The 18,785-nt window shown below is 45.6% G+C and overlaps 1 protein-coding gene across 1 annotated transcript in view; it reads right to left on the bottom strand.

Moving 5' to 3' along the window:
• SEMA4G (semaphorin 4G) overlaps positions 1 to 16,754 on the bottom strand; it is a 102,111-nt gene extending 85,357 nt beyond the window's left edge. The window contains exon 1 of the mRNA XM_075257502.1: positions 16,629 to 16,754. The gene's annotated coding sequence lies outside the window, so the exon portion shown is untranslated. The remainder of the gene's footprint in view (positions 1 to 16,628) is intronic.
• Between the last annotated feature and the right edge of the window lie 2,031 nt (positions 16,755 to 18,785).

Here is an 18,785-nt window from a genome sequence, read left to right on the forward strand (position 1 = left end):
CCCACCTTCTAGAACTGCCTTAGATACTTTTTTGGGTACCATTTGCAACAGAATTCTGGAATATTTTGCTTAATATATGCGACCCATAACAAAAACCCAAATTTCTTCGAGTCCAGGGGAATTCATTTAGATGGAACGATTATGGGAAACCTTATTTTTAGGCTACATGTGACACATTCATTAATCCTGTCCCCACTCTTAAAATATCATTCCATGGCTGGAGGGAGGACAAATTCCAAGAACTATGTAGCTAATGTACTTAAAATTTGGTCCTTGCACGCAACCTTATTGAGTCATTCTGTAATGCAGATATAAAACCTATTTCTGGGTCACCAGGAAAACGAGACTCTTGGAGAGACGCGATAATCCAGGTTTTGGTACGGCTGGCCATACGTGAGATTTTTGGCATACAATGGTCAGCTACGCAATCTTTTGTTGGATCGCAAACAAAAACTAAATCTTAAAAGGTGGTTGTCCAAGGACCCCAAAAAGGTACGCCATCGTCTGGTGAAAATAGAATGATGTAAAGGATATGTGCCAAAACAAATACACATTGCCAGTCACATATCCTACACATGTACATAGGAGCTCCAATACCCAACGGTCTGCCACTTACACAATATTATAGCCAACTGGCGGCCAAAAAAATCCAACAATCCGATTCAATTGTTTGCCAGTCAATGATGGCTGCCCCAATTATTAAAATTAGTCAGGTCAGCAGACAAAGATCTTACATGTATGGTGACCTCTTAGCATCTGCTGGACCAGATTAGATCTGTAAGGAACATATTGAGATGTAGTAATGGCGAGGTCTACCAGATCACATCTACAAAACAAGATAATTTCAGTAGAACATTCTTAAGCATTAATTTATCCTTATAATCCAATTAGTTTCTACACGTTCTTTCTGGTCCATCAGCCATCTCTAATTGGAAGTTTACCGGAGTGGAATGTGTTAGACGTGTTAAAGGTGTTTTCTAATCTACAAAGCAATCTGGGCTATACATCACATGGTCGCTCTACTGGAACCCAAGGTCCAAGGCTTCAGAGCTAGCCAGTGCATGTGCTCAAAAACCTGAGGCTTCTAGTCCCTGTTCACATATAAAGGGTTTATGTTACCTAAGGCCAGCCCCGAAAATAGATAGATTAGGGTGAACTAAGTGGCTAAGAGGTTTTTGCTAATATGTAAATGAGCTCTTTGGAGTAACAAGGCTATTGCTGCTTAACCCCACTTGGCAAAATGACATTGCTCTTGTTGGCTACAGCTGGCATATATGTGACTAGTGTTAAAGGGAACCTGTCACCAAACCTGACAACCCCAGTGCTGTCAGCCCGTTTTCAGAAGCTTGAGTCCACCATAGAAGAGCCAAATGTCTCATCCTCAGGCCCAGGGCATTTTCCATGCTCTGATAAAGCCAATAAGCGTACACCTCACTTTATTACATAATGAAATATGGTGGGGTTTGTTTTTTTCGGGTTTTTTGACAGCTGATATTTGGAAAAGGAAGCAAACAGCGCTGTTCTCTGTGTAGTGGTAGAACTGAGCAACTGCAGCTTAGGTCTTATTCTAATAAATGGGAGCTGATCTGCAGTACCTGATCTGGCCACTACACAGAACGGAGCTGTCCGCTTCCTGTTTCGGATATTGATTCTTAGGATAGGTTATCAATATTTTTAGTCTGGGAAACCCCTTTAATTGAGCACTGGGAAATACCATTCACCATCAGAATAAAACATCTAACAATGGTTGAACTGAGACACAGATAACACGGGGGTGAGCTGAGTAGGTGTAGGGCCTTGTACCCCAGCAGCATAAGGCATGCTCTAGATTTAGAAGCCACAAACCTAGTGACCGGTTTCCTTTAAAGAAGGGATATTAAGCTAAGTCTTGGCTAAAACCTTTACAGTTCAGCAATCACAAAATCTTAAATTCTCAACTTAACACAAGTCGCTGCACTCGCTGGGGTAGCTGAACACAAGTGTCAGAGAAATTTTATCAGGCTCCATTCATCCTGAAGATCTACGGGCTGCAGCAACAGGAATAAAGCAGAGGAAAAGATACCAAGAAATAATTCTCGCCCTTAAAGTGACAGTAACCTTAAAGGCTTCTTTATGTAAAGAGAACATATAGATTAGATGCGGACAGGTATATACCATGACAGTATTCCTACATAAAGGCTGCTCATAAACCTAAAATTCACAGACCTGATTTTGATTCTTCTGCTTGAAAAGCTGGCCACATACTCGATAGCTTGCCCAAGTCTCCCATACACATGCATGCTCGGCTCAACTACTAGGTCAGTACAGGAATAACTGTGCGATCCCTACACACGGATCCTAAAAACAGTAATGTCACAGAAGACATGGGAAGGGAAAGTACAGAGACTTACTGGAAAGTAGTTAGAGACTTACTGATGTGATTAAAGCTCTGTGGGTGAGAGAGAAAACTTACTAGTAGCTGCAGGGCAGTAGGGTGAGAGAAAAAACAACAACTTACTAACATAAGGGTACATGCACAAAAACGGCTAACGTAAAAAAAATAGAATATGCCATTTCCCAGCCGTTAGATCTCTCAATAGATAAAATCTATGAGGGATCTATGAAGACGGGTTACCCTCGGGTGTACACGAGTGCACAGCATGGTCATGTTATTAAGCACTTACATCTGCAGAGAAATTATAGTCAATGGGGTCCGCCAGTGCCCGTGTGTTACCGCTGTTGTATTAGTCCGGTTCTCCATTGTTCAGCCCTGCCCAAGCAAACAACCAAAACAACAACGCTAACAAAGCTGTTCAAGATTGATCATCCGCTATAATAAATCCGGTGCATTGTAAGCATATCTTGCACCAACTATTGGACATGATCAGTAAATCTGCCTCGGTTTCACTTGGTGCAACATAACTAATCCAAAAAAGAAATATACCCCTCTCTGTGAGCTTAATGGAGGAAAAATACAAATACGTACATAACACATTCACCTCGCACCTCAATTACATGATAGAGGAAGAAGAATTGGAAAATAAGTGACCAAAGCCTAATCTACCAGGGGAACATACAAAGCGGCTTCATACCTGATGTTCCTAATAAACTGTTCTAGTCTCTGCGGCACCTATAGAGCCCGGCACATGGCATAACATGCCCATCAAACATTTATACTGTGCTAATCTTCTTACTACCCAACCCAGGAACTCATAGTCATCAGACAATATAATATGCTATAATAGTTACATGCTGACGGAAGGGGAAAAAAAAAAAATCATTGGGAAATAAGGAAGGTATGTAAATTATTAATAATAGTTTCTCAGTTTAGGAAGTAAGGCACATTAATCCTTTGCAGATTACTAGTATGTAAAATTCTGTATGTTTAATATATGCTGCAAGAGAGAAAGGAGCCCAGCAGAGTAATAGGAATAGCATTGCAAATCCCTGGAGTCACCACTATGCAGTGGTGGTGCTGCACGCGCTCCCCATCCACAGCTGGAACATCTGATCTGTGCAGGACCCCGATGTCCTACTATGACAGATCACTGATCACATATCCACGGGATCAAAAATCTATTTGGGGCCGGGCAAATCTTTTAAAGCATTAAGAGCATGACCATGCTGGAGATTCAGATGGGTAGCCCTTGGCGGTGAAGCCAGTTCCTAGGCAGTTAATCTACCTTATTTAGATGCATAGGCACCGATTACTGAAAACACCCTAAGGGACAAGTACAATAACAGCTTTGCGTCTTCATCACAGAACTTATTAGGCAACACATAAGTCCATTGTAGTCGCATGGTGATTACATGGTCTAACCTTTCAACTAACTTTGAATAAATAAAAAGTACAAGTGAATAGAAGAACGTTTGTAATAGCAAAATGCTTCTTTCTCCACTGATCAGGCTCATTCACTGTGAAATCTTATGAATCCTCCTTGCTTTACCCAAGATGAATTGCCAGCTCAATGAAGAATCAAGTTACAGATGCCCAAACACAAAAAAAACTGATTGTGCTGCAGCTACTAGTAAGTTTTCTCTCCCCCCCCCCATTGTGCTGCAGCTACTAGTAAGTTTTATCTCTCACCCACAGAGCTTTAATCACATCAGTAAGTCTCTAACTACTAGTTCAGAGACATCTCAAACTGGACACATAGCCTGTAGAGGGGGCAAAGGTGCTCTATCACTTGCCATATAATGTCTAGAAGTAATGTTACTCCTTATGCAAAATATAACAGCCAATGCCAACCTAAACTTGGAATCAGTCTGGTCCACCAGAGAAACAGTAGGTCCTTCAGCGAGCCCAGACTGTGATACATAATGGGCCTCAAAAAAACAAGCTCATGTGAAGAGGAGATTGAAGCAATGACTTCACGCTAGGGGCTTTTTCTTAAGGAAGATTCACAAATACTACAATACTATATAGATGGCGAGTGGGCCTTCAACCGTCAATCATGATGAGCCTAAGGTACCCCAGTCTGACAATGCCTAAACTAAATCCAGAAAACAAAAGAACCATATGAGATGAGGGTGGGCCACCAGCACAAGCGTCTCTATATCCAAAACATTCTTTATAAAGGAAAACTATAACATCTGTTTGCCATTTTTGCAAATAAACAATTCTTACATATAACCGTCAGTATGTGCTCATGTATAATACATCCTACACCCCTCTTCTTATAGCCTGCAGTTATTTCTGCTAATAAGAACCCCTGTCAGCCCTCCTGATCCTTAGCCAGACACCCATGACAAGCACCAAGCCCATTCAGATCAACTAACATGTTCAGATCATTCGCTCGGGCTGCAAATCCGTTATCCCTCCCACAGAGAGCGGAGTCAGACGCCACACTCAGCAAGAGGTGACAGTACTGGCAGCATGCATTTGAGAGGGGGAGGGAGAGGGGGCTATTTATCCTGTTTTTACCATTTCTTTGCAAGAAGAAAACCAACAGGTTAGACAAACATTTACAAAAATTCACATACCGTGACGTGCAAAAGTTGAATTAAAACATTTCGAGTCGTGATCCTGAAGTTAATAAAAGTTTTCATGGAAATAACAAACATATACATATATATATATATATATATATATATATATATATATATATATATATATATATATATATATATATAAATAATAGTGCAATTGAGCCGCAGTTACGAGAAACAAAAATTAGCATCTACAGCATCAAAGACAACTTGTGTATATACACTTAGAAACCGTACCTCACTGCTCTGTATACAATGGAGACCAAGCAAATCCAATGCCAGTCACTGCAGCAGAATACAGGGTTAAAGGGTTGTCCAGAAAGAAAATTTGACCAGGTGACCCGAATCCGGAAAAAAAAACAAAAACAAAAAAACACCACATGCAGACGAGAAAAGTAATAATCAACCTCACTGTTCCCCTGACACTCACCAGGTCCCTGCTGGTCTCTACTTCCTGCTCCACTCCCAGCACAATCAGCCAATCACTGCTTAAGGTGGGTAACCTCTGCAGTCTATGATTGGCTGGAGGTAAAAGGACCCACAAGAAGATGAAGGACCAACTTTTTTATTCTGCAAAATATTTACGTGACTGTATTAGAAGCTTTCAGACTGAAAACACTCATTTTCTTTCTACTCAAATATGTGTGTCCCGCTTTAGGCTCTGCATTTCCATTTCTGATGTCTGACAAAAAAAAGTATAAGTGGGTTACATCAGGAGTTACTCTTTGTTCAGCATTGGCAAATACCACTTGCTCCAGAATTTTCAGCCTATCAGCACCCAGGAGACATCCTCCACCCTACAGAAAGTTCAATAAGCGAGGTCACACTTTACACAACAGGTGATCATTTCACAACAGGGACACAAACTTCTAGTTAAGATCATTGATTTTTACTTTGCACTTAAGTGCAGATTAAAAGGGAACCATACATATTAAACCAGGGGTCCTCAAACTACAGCCCACCAAGTACATTTCTCCAGCATGCCGGCAGGGGCGCACCTGTAATAAAGCTCCTAGGGCTAATGTGGAGCATTTACTACTGTGTGGGGAGGAATTTGTTCATAGTTTTTTTTATAAACTATATTTCGGCCCTCCAATGGTCTGAAGGACAGTGAACTGGCCCCTGTTAAAGTTGGAGGACCCCTGCATTAAACCAATGGTAGCCAGACATGCCAATTTCAGTGGGACCATCTTACATGTGTGGTGCTCCGGCTTTTTTCCAACTCTAGATGTTGGACAGTAAAGCATGTCTAATTCCAACAAACATATTCAATCCTTTTACTCTCGAGGGTGATATGCCCCTTCCTCTATCTGGAACATAGTGTGTGTATAGGACAGGTCTGATCACCAAATGATGGTAAATCTACACCCATTGGATGCAGAGTGTCAAATGCACTGCAGATGGACCATATCAGATCCTTAGGCCAACCAAAGAGAATGTATGGCTCCAGCCTAGTTGCATTGTTATTATTGAAATGTAAGGTGTGCCCGGGACAAGTGTATATACAGTATATTGTGCACTGTTTAATACGGTTTGCGTCACAGGTCATGTGGGAGAGGTAGCACTGCAAAGCTCCTATGAGAGATAAGGAATGCCAGTGTTTTTTGATGCCTCTGGGGGGTGAAGGGCATGCCAGCTCATGGAGAGTTCACATCAGGTGAGCGAGGCAGGAGAAGCTGTAACCTGTACGAAACAATGGCAGAGGCAGCCGGATGCGGGTGTCAGGCCCCACCGATTTCCCATACCGATGGCCTACCCTATTAAATGAACGTACGCAAGCTTCCATTATATGCAGCCAAATACACTGAAAAAAAAGGGGGCGCCAAACAAGGCTGGCGGGGGCATATGGCATATTCAGAGTGAGTCGTGCCACAGTGTACAGTCTTCTTGTATTACTCCAACGCTGCACAACTATATTCCGAGCCAGGACACAAAAATTCCTTCAGGCCAGGGAAACATTGAAACTTATTTTCCCCCTAGCGCTACTTATCGATATGAACTATCAGGTCACAGTCTACATTACTGCAAGCAACTTAGACTGAACACAATGCCAGAGAGGTTTCCAAACTAGCTCAAAGAGGAGACGTTGTTTACAGGACCCAATCCAACCTCATATTTCACAAAACCCTTGAAAGGATTAAGCAATGACCTGTTGGTTACCATGGCCGGCATCTCCAATTTTTGCTGGCGCAAGTCTTGATTCATTGAACCAAGGTCAGCAGATTTGTTGTATTCTATCACAGCAAAGTAGAAGCCCCAACAAAATGGCTAAAGCTCCATTCACATCTGCGCGGAGCCCCCTGAAAATCAGCAGATGAAGATATCGTGCATGGAGGACTTTCCTCCGCCAGTTTCAGTTTAAAAGCGACAGACACCTAATAGACCCCATTGACTATAATGGGGCTCCACTGGGCTCCATGTGTAAGCGGTTTTGATTCCAGCACTGCAAAGTTGCATTGAAATAAAAAGTTGTTAGTGAAGACACTGTCATTAAGGGTGAACCCTTTGTATCCAGGAGCCCCAAAATTATCAATTTAGGAATTAATGTCACCCCTCTCATTATCACAGTATTCTTGCACAGGCTGGACTAAGAATCTTACTGTAACTAGCTGTAGCTTCAGAAAGGTTTGCTCGGAGCTACGCAACATCAGATCTGTCACTGTGAAATATGAGGCTCCATACAATACCATCATGATGGCTTTTACAGGAAGGTCAAGTGGCAAATGAAGAAGGAAAAAAAAAAGAAAAACATACCTAGACTTCCTTCAAGGGAAGAAAGTAAAATCAAATACTGCAAAAACCAAAATACCCTGAAACTGCAGCTCTAATAGAACAAGAAATAGAATAAAATAAATGGTCCAGCTTAAGGAGAGCGCCCCTAGTGGCTGCAACCCCTTTATAGCAGTGGCTTCCAACCTGTGGCTCTAGAGCTGTTGAACCCATTGAAGTCAATGGGAGGCTTTTTTTTCAGCACTGAAATTCCACACCAAATTCCTCACCATTTTCCTCCATGGGAATGCCCCCTTAAAGGAACTGGCATAGAGGACCTGCATAACAGATGCCAAAAAACTGGGGAAAGTGATAATAAATATGTGGGCTGAGGCATCCCCAGCTCAACCCATCCTGCTCCACCAAATTTGTGGAAAGTGGTGAATAAGGCAAGAACAGTGGATGTGGGACTTCTTTAATGCAAGAATAGGCCTTGCGCCAAAGATGCGGCACCTTAGCCCATATCTACGCCAATGCTTTTATCGATCTATCTACGCGCCTGTTCATGTCTCACGTGTCAATCTTCTACATATATTAGGCCTTTTTAAATTAGGTTTATGACAACAGAGGTGTATTGCAACTATAACAAGTGACAATAAAGAATGAGGCTATGTTTGGTGGGGTCGATGGGGGAAGAATTAGTCGCAGGGACCTGCAATGATCACACAAACAAACAGGCCTTCTTGGTGTACAGCACAACACCCATCCATGCTGCAGGCTGGCGCTGATGGTTTTGTATAATCCATTCATATCGCCGCTACCGTAGACCCCACCAGATTGGCCACAAGTAATTTTGCGGTGCTCACTGTGCCAAAACTTTATTTTCAATGAGATTTGCCACTTTTCACTTACTGATCCTAGATTGAGTTTTTTTTTATTTATATTCTTCCCACACCTGCTTAAAACTTTTGCACCACGCAGTGTGAATACTGATAACAGATTAGATTAAAGTACCCGCAGTGATATTGAAGCCACAGAAAAATTAACAAGTTATCTCATAATGAGCTGTGCCGAAAGACAAACTCCCCTCTGCGCCATCTAAATCATCCTACAGTCATTACACGGCTACTTGTACAAAGGGAGATGAATTTTGGCAATGTGGCGTCAGGCACAGATTTGTTTTCTTGACTAATATCCCTAAATTAAGCGGGATCTAAACAGCAAACAAAGGGATCAATTGTGTTATTGCACAAGGAGTTAAATCCATTGACATACAACCAATTATTCCACATTATCGTCTCCCAGTGAGCAGGAAACGGACTGCGGAGTTTGATGCCCAGGGGCCGGTTCTGTCGACTCTACACCATCATCTATTTCCAGAATCTTGGCCAGCAGAAGATGAAGTGTATGTGCCCTGCCCCCCTTATCAGATTTGGACATTACAGAACTTTAGCGCTACGAGTATCACATATGTTTGAAACACTATTATATAGGAATACTACTATGGGATATTATTGTATGGTTTCTAAGCGGTTTATTTAATTTGTATTGGGATATTTTGTATTTGTGAGATCCATCTACATTGTTGATGTTTAGGTTACATAATGTTACATATACTGCAATAACAACAGCGTATCAAGGGTTTAGAAGAGCTTTCAGTGATGGGGGGGGTAGTCCCATTTCAAAGTCCCATTTCCCACCACCATTTTGCTGGATGGAAAAATCCTGCCGACCCGACTATTTCACTGTTCCGTGTTAACGTCCCAACGCAGATGTGAATTTAGCCTTACAGGGGTATAGAGATTAGGGAAAACCCCGTATAAACGTACAGGAACTATTAACAACCTGAGGGAAACGCTAAGTAATTAAATGGAAGTCTGGAACAGAACGCAAGAACTATAATCCGGGCTATATGTGCTGTGCCAGGATTAACAGATGAAGAAATGTGGAATTTCCAGATTGTCATTGCTTAATGTAACTGGATTAAAAAACAATATTACTTAGTAAAACTGAAGCCTGGCCCAAACAAGTTCAGAAATGTGTTAGGGGGCGATTCCAGGAAGCCTTGTTTTACCTGCTTTGCATACTCTGTCCTGCTCCTCTATAGGGGCCAGATCTACTAACATGTTCAATCTGAGCTTCCTGGTTCACGAATACAATCCCAGCAGTAGTGAGCACTGGCACAAGCCCAATACAGATAAGCATTAAAAGTAAATGTATCTGTATAACAAAGATGATTTGTAGGCTACACGGAAAAGTGAGAGACCTGGCTCCCGGGATTTGCTACCACTTTAGAAGACCAAGTAAGATAACAGAGACTTGGATCTCCAAGACCTTGATTCATTTTAGAGGGAACTGCTGTGTAACAAATGATCGTATAGCAGAAATTTGCAAAGTATACAAGGCTTTTTTTAAGATGGCTTAGAAATAATGAGTAAAGTTGAAGTGTGGTATAACAAGTCAGTGAAGAAACATGTGTCTGCCTACAAGATAAGAAAACCAATGTCTGGGTATCTACAGAAACCTCCTATATTCTGCACCACATCATAAGACTTATCTGTCTGTTGTAAGACATTTCATACACGTCTTGCAAACTGAGTAAAAGTAAAGTCTACAGGGCAGATTTACTAATACAGCTCAAATCTACACCGGAGTCTCCGCCACAGAAATCTGCAAAGGAGGACTCTTCGCTCTGCCCCTTTCAGTATGTAAACGGTGTACCACATTATAGTCTTTTCAGACCCCGTCAAACTGTCCAGTCCCCCCTACCCAAATATAATGATTGGAGGGCTAGGAGAGGTGATTTGGGCTTGCGCCATAATGTGTGGCAATGAAGGCCCGGCTCAAGTGACGTCTCTTCCATCATTGAAGATGGCCGACATCAGCAGGGAGTGCGCCAAAGACAGAGAGGTAAATAACAGTGTTTTTTTATGTTTGTATCCTCCCCTGGGTCTCCCAGAGTATAATTATTGTTCATGCTTGGTCCACAATGGGGTGTAATACTGTACACAGGGTCCACTATGGGGCATAAAACCGAGCACAGGGTCCACTATGGGGCATAAAACCGAGCACAGGGTCCACTATGGGGCATAAAACCGAGCACAGGGTCCACTATGGGGCATAAAACCGAGCGCAGGGTCCACTATGGGGCATAAAACCGAGCGCAGGGTCCACTATGGGGCATAAAACCGAGCGCAGGGTCCACTATGGGGCATAAAACCGAGCGCAGGGTCCACTATGGGGCATAAAACCGAGCGCAGGGTCCACTATGGGGCATAAAACCGAGCGCAGGGTCCACTATGGGGCATAAAACCGAGCGCAGGGTCCACTATGGGGCATAAAACCGAGCGCAGGGTCCACTATGGGGCATAAAACCGAGCGCAGGGTCCACTATGGGGCATAAAACCGAGCGCAGGGTCCACTATGGGGCATAAAACCGAGCGCAGGGGCCACTATGGGGCATAAAACCGAGCGCAGGGGCCACTATGGGGCATAAAACCGTGCGCAGGGGCCACTATGGGGCATAAAACCGTGCGCAGGGGCCACTATGGGGCATAAAACCGTGCGCAGGGGCCACTATGGGGCATAAAACCGTGCGCAGGGGCCACTATGGGGCATAAAACCGTGCGCAGGGGCCACTATGGGGCATAAAACCGTGCGCAGGGGCCACTATGGGGCATAAAACCGTGCGCAGGGGCCACTATGGGGCATAAAACCGTGCGCAGGGGCCACTATGGGGCATAAAACCGTGCGCAGGGGCCACTATGGGGCATAAAACCGTGCGCAGGGGCCACTATGGGGCATAAAACCGTGCGCAGGGGCCACTATGGGGCATAAAACCGTGCGCAGGGGCCACTATGGGGCATAAAACCGTGCGCAGGGGCCACTATGGGGCATAAAACCGTGCGCAGGGGCCACTATGGGGCATAAAACCGTGCGCAGGGGCCACTATGGGGCATAAAACCGTGCGCAGGGGCCACTATGGGGCATAAAACCGTGCGCAGGGGCCACTATGGGGCATAAAACCGTGCGCAGGGGCCACTATGGGGCATAAAACCGTGCGCAGGGGCCACTATGGGGCATAAAACCGTGCGCAGGGGCCACTATGGGGCATAAAACCGTGCGCAGGGGCCACTATGGGGCATAAAACCGTGCGCAGGGGCCACTATGGGGCATAAAACCGTGCGCAGGGGCCACTATGGGGCATAAAACCGTGCGCAGGGGCCACTATGGGGCATAAAACCGTGCGCAGGGGCCACTATGGGGCATAAAACCGTGCGCAGGGGCCACTATGGGGCATAAAACCGTGCGCAGGGGCCACTATGGGGCATAAAACCGTGCGCAGGGGCCACTATGGGGCATAAAACCGTGCGCAGGGGCCACTATGGGGCATAAAACCGTGCGCAGGGGCCACTATGGGGCATAAAACCGTGCGCAGGGGCCACTATGGGGCATAAAACCGTGCGCAGGGGCCACTATGGGGCATAAAACCGTGCGCAGGGGCCACTATGGGGCATAAAACCGTGCGCAGGGGCCACTATGGGGCATAAAACCGTGCGCAGGGGCCACTATGGGGCATAAAACCGTGCGCAGGGGCCACTATGGGGCATAAAACCGTGCGCAGGGGCCACTATGGGGCATAAAACCGTGCGCAGGGGCCACTATGGGGCATAAAACCGTGCGCAGGGGCCACTATGGGGCATAAAACCGTGCGCAGGGGCCACTATGGGGCATAAAACCGTGCGCAGGGGCCACTATGGGGCATAAAACCGTGCGCAGGGGCCACTATGGGGCATAAAACCGTGCGCAGGGGCCACTATGGGGCATAAAACCGTGCGCAGGGGCCACTATGGGGCATAAAACCGTGCGCAGGGGCCACTATGGGGCATAAAACCGTGCGCAGGGGCCACTATGGGGCATAAAACCGTGCGCAGGGGCCACTATGGGGCATAAAACCGTGCGCAGGGGCCACTATGGGGCATAAAACCGTGCGCAGGGGCCACTATGGGGCATAAAACCGTGCGCAGGGGCCACTATGGGGCATAAAACCGTGCGCAGGGGCCACTATGGGGCATAAAACCGTGCGCAGGGGCCACTATGGGGCATAAAACCGTGCGCAGGGGCCACTATGGGGCATAAAACCGTGCGCAGGGGCCACTATGGGGCATAAAACCGTGCGCAGGGGCCACTATGGGGCATAAAACCGTGCGCAGGGGCCACTATGGGGCATAAAACCGTGCGCAGGGGCCACTATGGGGCATAAAACCGTGCGCAGGGGCCACTATGGGGCATAAAACCGTGCGCAGGGGCCACTATGGGGCATAAAACCGTGCGCAGGGGCCACTATGGGGCATAAAACCGTGCGCAGGGGCCACTATGGGGCATAAAACCGTGCGCAGGGGCCACTATGGGGCATAAAACCGTGCGCAGGGGCCACTATGGGGCATAAAACCGTGCGCAGGGGCCACTATGGGGCATAAAACCGTGCGCAGGGGCCACTATGGGGCATAAAACTGTGCGCAGGGGCCACTATGGGGCATAAAACTGTGCGCAGGGGCCACTATGGGGCATAAAACTGTGCGCAGGGGCCACTATGGGGCATAAAACTGTGCGCAGGGGCCACTATGGGGCATATTACTGTATGCAGGAACGCAGTTTGGGGATTGGTCGGTCGGGGTGGGCCTCCATATCAAATGTTCGCCTTGGGGCCCCCATTCCTAGTTACGCCACTGTGTGATGATGTCATGATATTAGCCATAACACCCCCTAATAGTTATTGTGCCCCTGTACAATGCAGTTCCTTGCCATTTTCAGATCCCTGCTTGCTGTCTGTGAAGGTAAACCTTCTTAATTGTATCCAGATATTAGAGGGGTTATATACATTTTCAAAATTGATTTTAAAGGCCATCAGTTTTGAAAATATGGATAATCCCTTTAAGTACTTCTAAGCAGACACATTATATCACAGTTGAATGAACCTGGAAACGGTCAACGCTCTCACGTGTGGATGACGTCCTCCTGACTCTACAGCAAATGTCAGGTCAAAGGAGAATCAGACACGTTAGACTTCAACATGTACAATAGTATGCTGCGGGGGAAGATAAGGAGGTGTCTTGCTTCTTGCCATCCCCTTAGTGAAAAACCATGCATGCTCAGCGTAATGTACTAGCCATTAAGGCTAGGACTGCACAAGACTGAAAAGCACTGAGCCACATAACCCTAAATCTGCAGTTTTCATGGTGTGGGGATCAATTCCTGTCTAATCGAAACAACAGTGCTATATATTTACCTATGTATCCACTAATAGGGAACTAGTGGGACTGGATCCAATTGCAGCAAAACCTCAGCTATGTTATGACAGATTTTTAGTGTTCATTGCCTGCTGCAGGAAATGTGAGATTATATGAAGCCACTTGACTGCACACCCAACCATCTGAGCTCGCTTGAGGACCCGCTCCCGTCCCCATCTATGATGCCTATATAGTCCCCTTTATGATGCCGTACATTGCACACACTTTGCATTTCCTGCTGTGATTGCCAATTTCTGTCCTGGTAACCCTGATACATGAGCCCTGTGTGTCTGTGACGTAGGTTGAACAGAAGACCCTGCGTGTGCCGTGTGCGTGCTCTTGGGGTATCTGGACACTCTCATCTGTACAGAACATATACACCCAAGCATAAGATGACCCTGTAATTGGAAAGAATAACATCCAAGCCCATTGTAATTTGCTTTGTAAAGAATATTTGACCCCTTAGAACAAAATTCCATTAATATCCTCTAAACTAATTACAGCTAGGAAATAATTAAAAGGTCAATGGAGGAGGAAGGTCGCTGATGTAACCCTTTTACTGCTGGATTAGGACAATAAGATCTAGATACCACCCAGCTTTGCAGTGACCTGGAGTTTGACATCTACAGATCAGTTCTCAGGTCTTGTCCTTGAGGTTATGGGAGATTTTTCACAACCCCTATATCTGCCTTTGGATGGGTTAAAGCTCAAGGTGTCCATATAGGTTAGACAAATGTCAGCCAAACCAGATCTTCCAGCTACCTAGTGTGAACAGTGAGCTACTGAATCTCCCCTGGCAGATAATGTCAGGTCATAGAAGAAGTGCCCAATCTGTTCTCCCTGGGGATAAGATGCGGACAGAGGTGCGACACTGACTCACTCACCTCCCCCTATCAAAAAAACTTCCAACCTCGGTCAAAATGAGCCTGTATGTGTATTGGAAATTGGTAGAAATAGATATTGGCAGAACCAGCGTTTGGTCCAGGGCTGCGGACCCTGTAGGCCAAACCACCAACTCCGACGACTCCTTCATAAATGGCTGCCAAGATAGGTCAGAATCCGTAAATCTCCTCTCATGATTGATTCCTATAAGAGTAAACATGTGACAAACTCTATGTCTGATTATACAATATCAATCATTGTAGAATAGAATTAACTCAGGCCAAAATATGCCCCAACTCTGACTCCACCGCCCAACAATTGAAGGTGTATGGGCACCAATACTTACCAGCTCTCTATTCTATGGCTAATGGGGGGGACTGAGGGGGTACCTATGGCCTCCACAGTCTTTGAGACATGAAGGATCTATTATAGCACCAAGGTGAAGTATCTCCAATATAGTACCAGCCACAGTGGATACCACATCCCTCCTTCAGAATGGGATATACAGCTAGTAGAAGAATTGGTGGTCCGGCAATAGTACATTAAGCAACAGCTTATGCGAATAGAAACCTCGTATGGGTACATAGTGTCTAAGGGTCCATATTGTGCTGCCTCCAAGATACATGGCTCCTTGGGAAGACTCTGTAATACAACATGCAGTGAAGTATATCATACCATCTTATATCTATATGGGTCCATATTAGACCGTAACCCTTTCACATCCAGGTCTGTATGGCAATCTAGAGATATGACATGGGCCCTGCCACCTGGCACACACAACACAATCTGAAGACATCTTAAATGCCAGAGTTCCCCTTTAACACTACAGTCACCAGGTATGGCACACTATTACACGTACGCCGCACGCACACATATATATACACACATATATAGATGTAAGCGTTGCCATCAGTGGGTGCTGAAATATCAGTTTATAGTGCGATATACACACAGATCACCGGCGTGAACCATTACGTTGCAGGTAACACATTGTGTAATGTACGGTGTGAATTGTACAATTCTGTAATGAAAATGAAGTGTGAATAAAAGCAACGACCGGACTACAAAGTGATCCACCACAGGTTTACAGCACGGCCATTCATCTTACTTTACCACATGACTGTTTAACCCATTCTCCGCCAACAAAAAGGACCCATTCACAAAAAAGTGACCACCGAGTCAGCCATCTTGTCACAATATGGATTGCGGTATTGTAAAGATTTCCCTACCACCGGCCTGGTCATCATTTACATTTTTACGCAAATCAATTCACCAATCAATAACAATCGTATTTTGCGGATATCGGCGAGTTATTGTGTCCTATGATCAGGATGGGGGTCAATGTCTAGTGGAACACAACTTGCTATGGAATAGGAAAATCGGAACACAACTTGCTATGGAATAGGAAAATCCTGCGTAATTGCTTTACATTCAGGGGTTAATAAGCGATCAGCAGTGCGTGTCCTGCAGGGTAACTTACATTGCTGGGGACCTATAGCATATAGTATTGCAGTCCTATAGGGAGTCCATTAGGAAATTCAGCCATAGAATGGATGCTATGCAGGATATCACACCTGTGTAATAATGGAGGGCAAGACACAAGAGCACATTGGGTTCAGCCCCCTTGGAGGTGACAGGGGGGAGCATTGCACAGGTTAGGCACTGAAAGGGTTACACGCTGGTTGCATGAGGTAAATGTATAGGGCTAGGCAGGAGTGAGGGCAGTATACACAGTGCAGGGCACGGCACTAAACCCTGCTCCACCTGTACAGCTCCTACCGTGTCCGTGCAGGCTGTGCTCACACCACCGGCTCCCAGTCACATAAATCCCGGGTAAATCCTCTGTCACAGCCCGGCTGGCTCCGGCTTCCTCTTCCCTGCTCGGCTATAAGACATACGCAGCTTTCTGAGGACTCACAAAGACAGCAGCGCGGCTGGGAAGTGCAGATCACACATTAGCAGACAGGTAGCGATGCCTCACACACGCCCCCTAGTGGCGGCCGGGGAACTACAAGCTCAGTGCCCAGACTTCTGAGGAGATTGTCAGCACTGTATATATGGAGTATATAGCCCGTATATACAAGCATGTCATACACAGTATCATAGAAGATGGAAGAGTTCTCTTATGTTACACTATACAATGAATAGAATACAGATTACAGACTAGAGGAAGCTTCTTCCAGTCACAGTTATTGTCAATGATATATACAGGACAGGGCTGCACTTAAAGGGGCATGCGCACACAGGGAACCCAATTTTGGGCATAAGTGTTGACACACCTCAATCAGATATTATTGGTAAACCATACACCCCAATTTATGAAGAGCAGAAAGAGGGACAAAATGTGCGGCGCATGGCTAATTTAGCTCCGCCCTCTTATGTTGACTCCACCCATTCTCATTCATTGATTCATGTGACCCCACCCAGTATAATCCTCCTACAGTCACCCATAAATTATATGTCCCCCTCCATCTCTGCCCCCAGATTCATGTACCCCCATCTCTTCCCCCAGATTCATGTCCCCCCTCCATCTCTTCCCCCAGATTCATGTCCCCCCTCCATCTCTGCCCCCAGATTCATGTCCCCCCTCCATCTCTGCCCCCCAGATTCATGTCCCCCCCCCCCCATCATCTGCTCACAGTTTCATGGCCCCCTTTATGTTCCCCTGAATGTTTAACACAAAAAAAACACTTATACTCACCTTCCAACACTCCCCCGCTGCTCTCTCCGCGGTCACTCACATAGTTGTAGCCGCGATGTGACGTCATCATATCGCGTCTACACATGCAGAAGCCGGAGCGCAGCAGTAAGGCAGGAGCTGAGCTGTGACAGCTCCTGCTTTACTCGCTTATGTGTTCAACTTATCGCCGTCCAGACACCGATGAGTTGAAACCGGGACATACCTCCCAAAAACCGGGACCGCGGGACAGAACGCCGAATTTGTGAATGTCCCCCGGAAATCGGGACGGTTGGGAGGTATATCAATGGTCTGTATACAATGCATAAAACCCAGGTACACTAAATCTAGAGTAAAGCTCATTGTAAGAGGGGAAGAATTTTCACATGATCATTTTCTGTAACCTTAGTGCCAGAGTGCCCCCTAAAGATTAGAGTACCCCTAAAGAAGATTAAAGTGCTCCCATAAAGATTAGCGTGCCCCTAAAGAATATTAGAGTGTCCCATAAAGAAGATTACAGTGCCCCGATGAAGAAGATTACAGTGTCCCCATAAAGAAGAGTAGAGTGCCCCAATAACCATTGTCCGAGCCCTTTCAAATGATTGTTTTTTTATAGACACCCAGGAACATGTATTACACATATATTCTTTCCATACATATTAGTAGTAACACTTTCTATAATATTGGACTATGGGCACGGCCGGCCCTCACACAGCGGTCACTTCTTCCCCATCTACTAATAATGCAGCACTAGAAGTTGCCATAAAGGTCTCTCCCAATATTCAGGACACTGGACTGTCCCACATGATGCCAACTCCACAGTGTATGTGTCAGTGCAGGGCAATGGAACAATGTCAGGCAGGAGCTACCTGTGGGTCTCACGGCCATGACATCACGTCACCTGCGCACGGCCAACTGACATTCAGAACTTAACTGTCGACGGCGGAGAGAAGACTTTCTACGGATTGCTTCAGATTTTATTGAGACTTTTGGACATTTTTTGATTGTGAGAGACGACCAGAATGGCGTCCATTGGAAGAGGAGAGGAGAAGAAGAGGAAGAGGGAAGAGGAGAGTGATGAAGAGGAGAAGAAGATAGAAGAAAAGAGGAAGAAGGAAGAGGAGAGTGACGGAGAGGAGAAGAAGAAAGAAGAGAAGAGAAAGAGAGAAGAGAGTGACGATGGATTAAAGAAGAACAAGAAAAGAAGAAGATCCCAGGATAAAGAATCGGAGGACCTGGAGCTGACCCCTGGCAGCAGT

Source organism: Leptodactylus fuscus, chromosome 10, assembly GCF_031893055.1.
Source record: "Leptodactylus fuscus isolate aLepFus1 chromosome 10, aLepFus1.hap2, whole genome shotgun sequence".
NCBI classification, from domain to species: Eukaryota; Metazoa; Chordata; class Amphibia; order Anura; family Leptodactylidae; genus Leptodactylus; species Leptodactylus fuscus.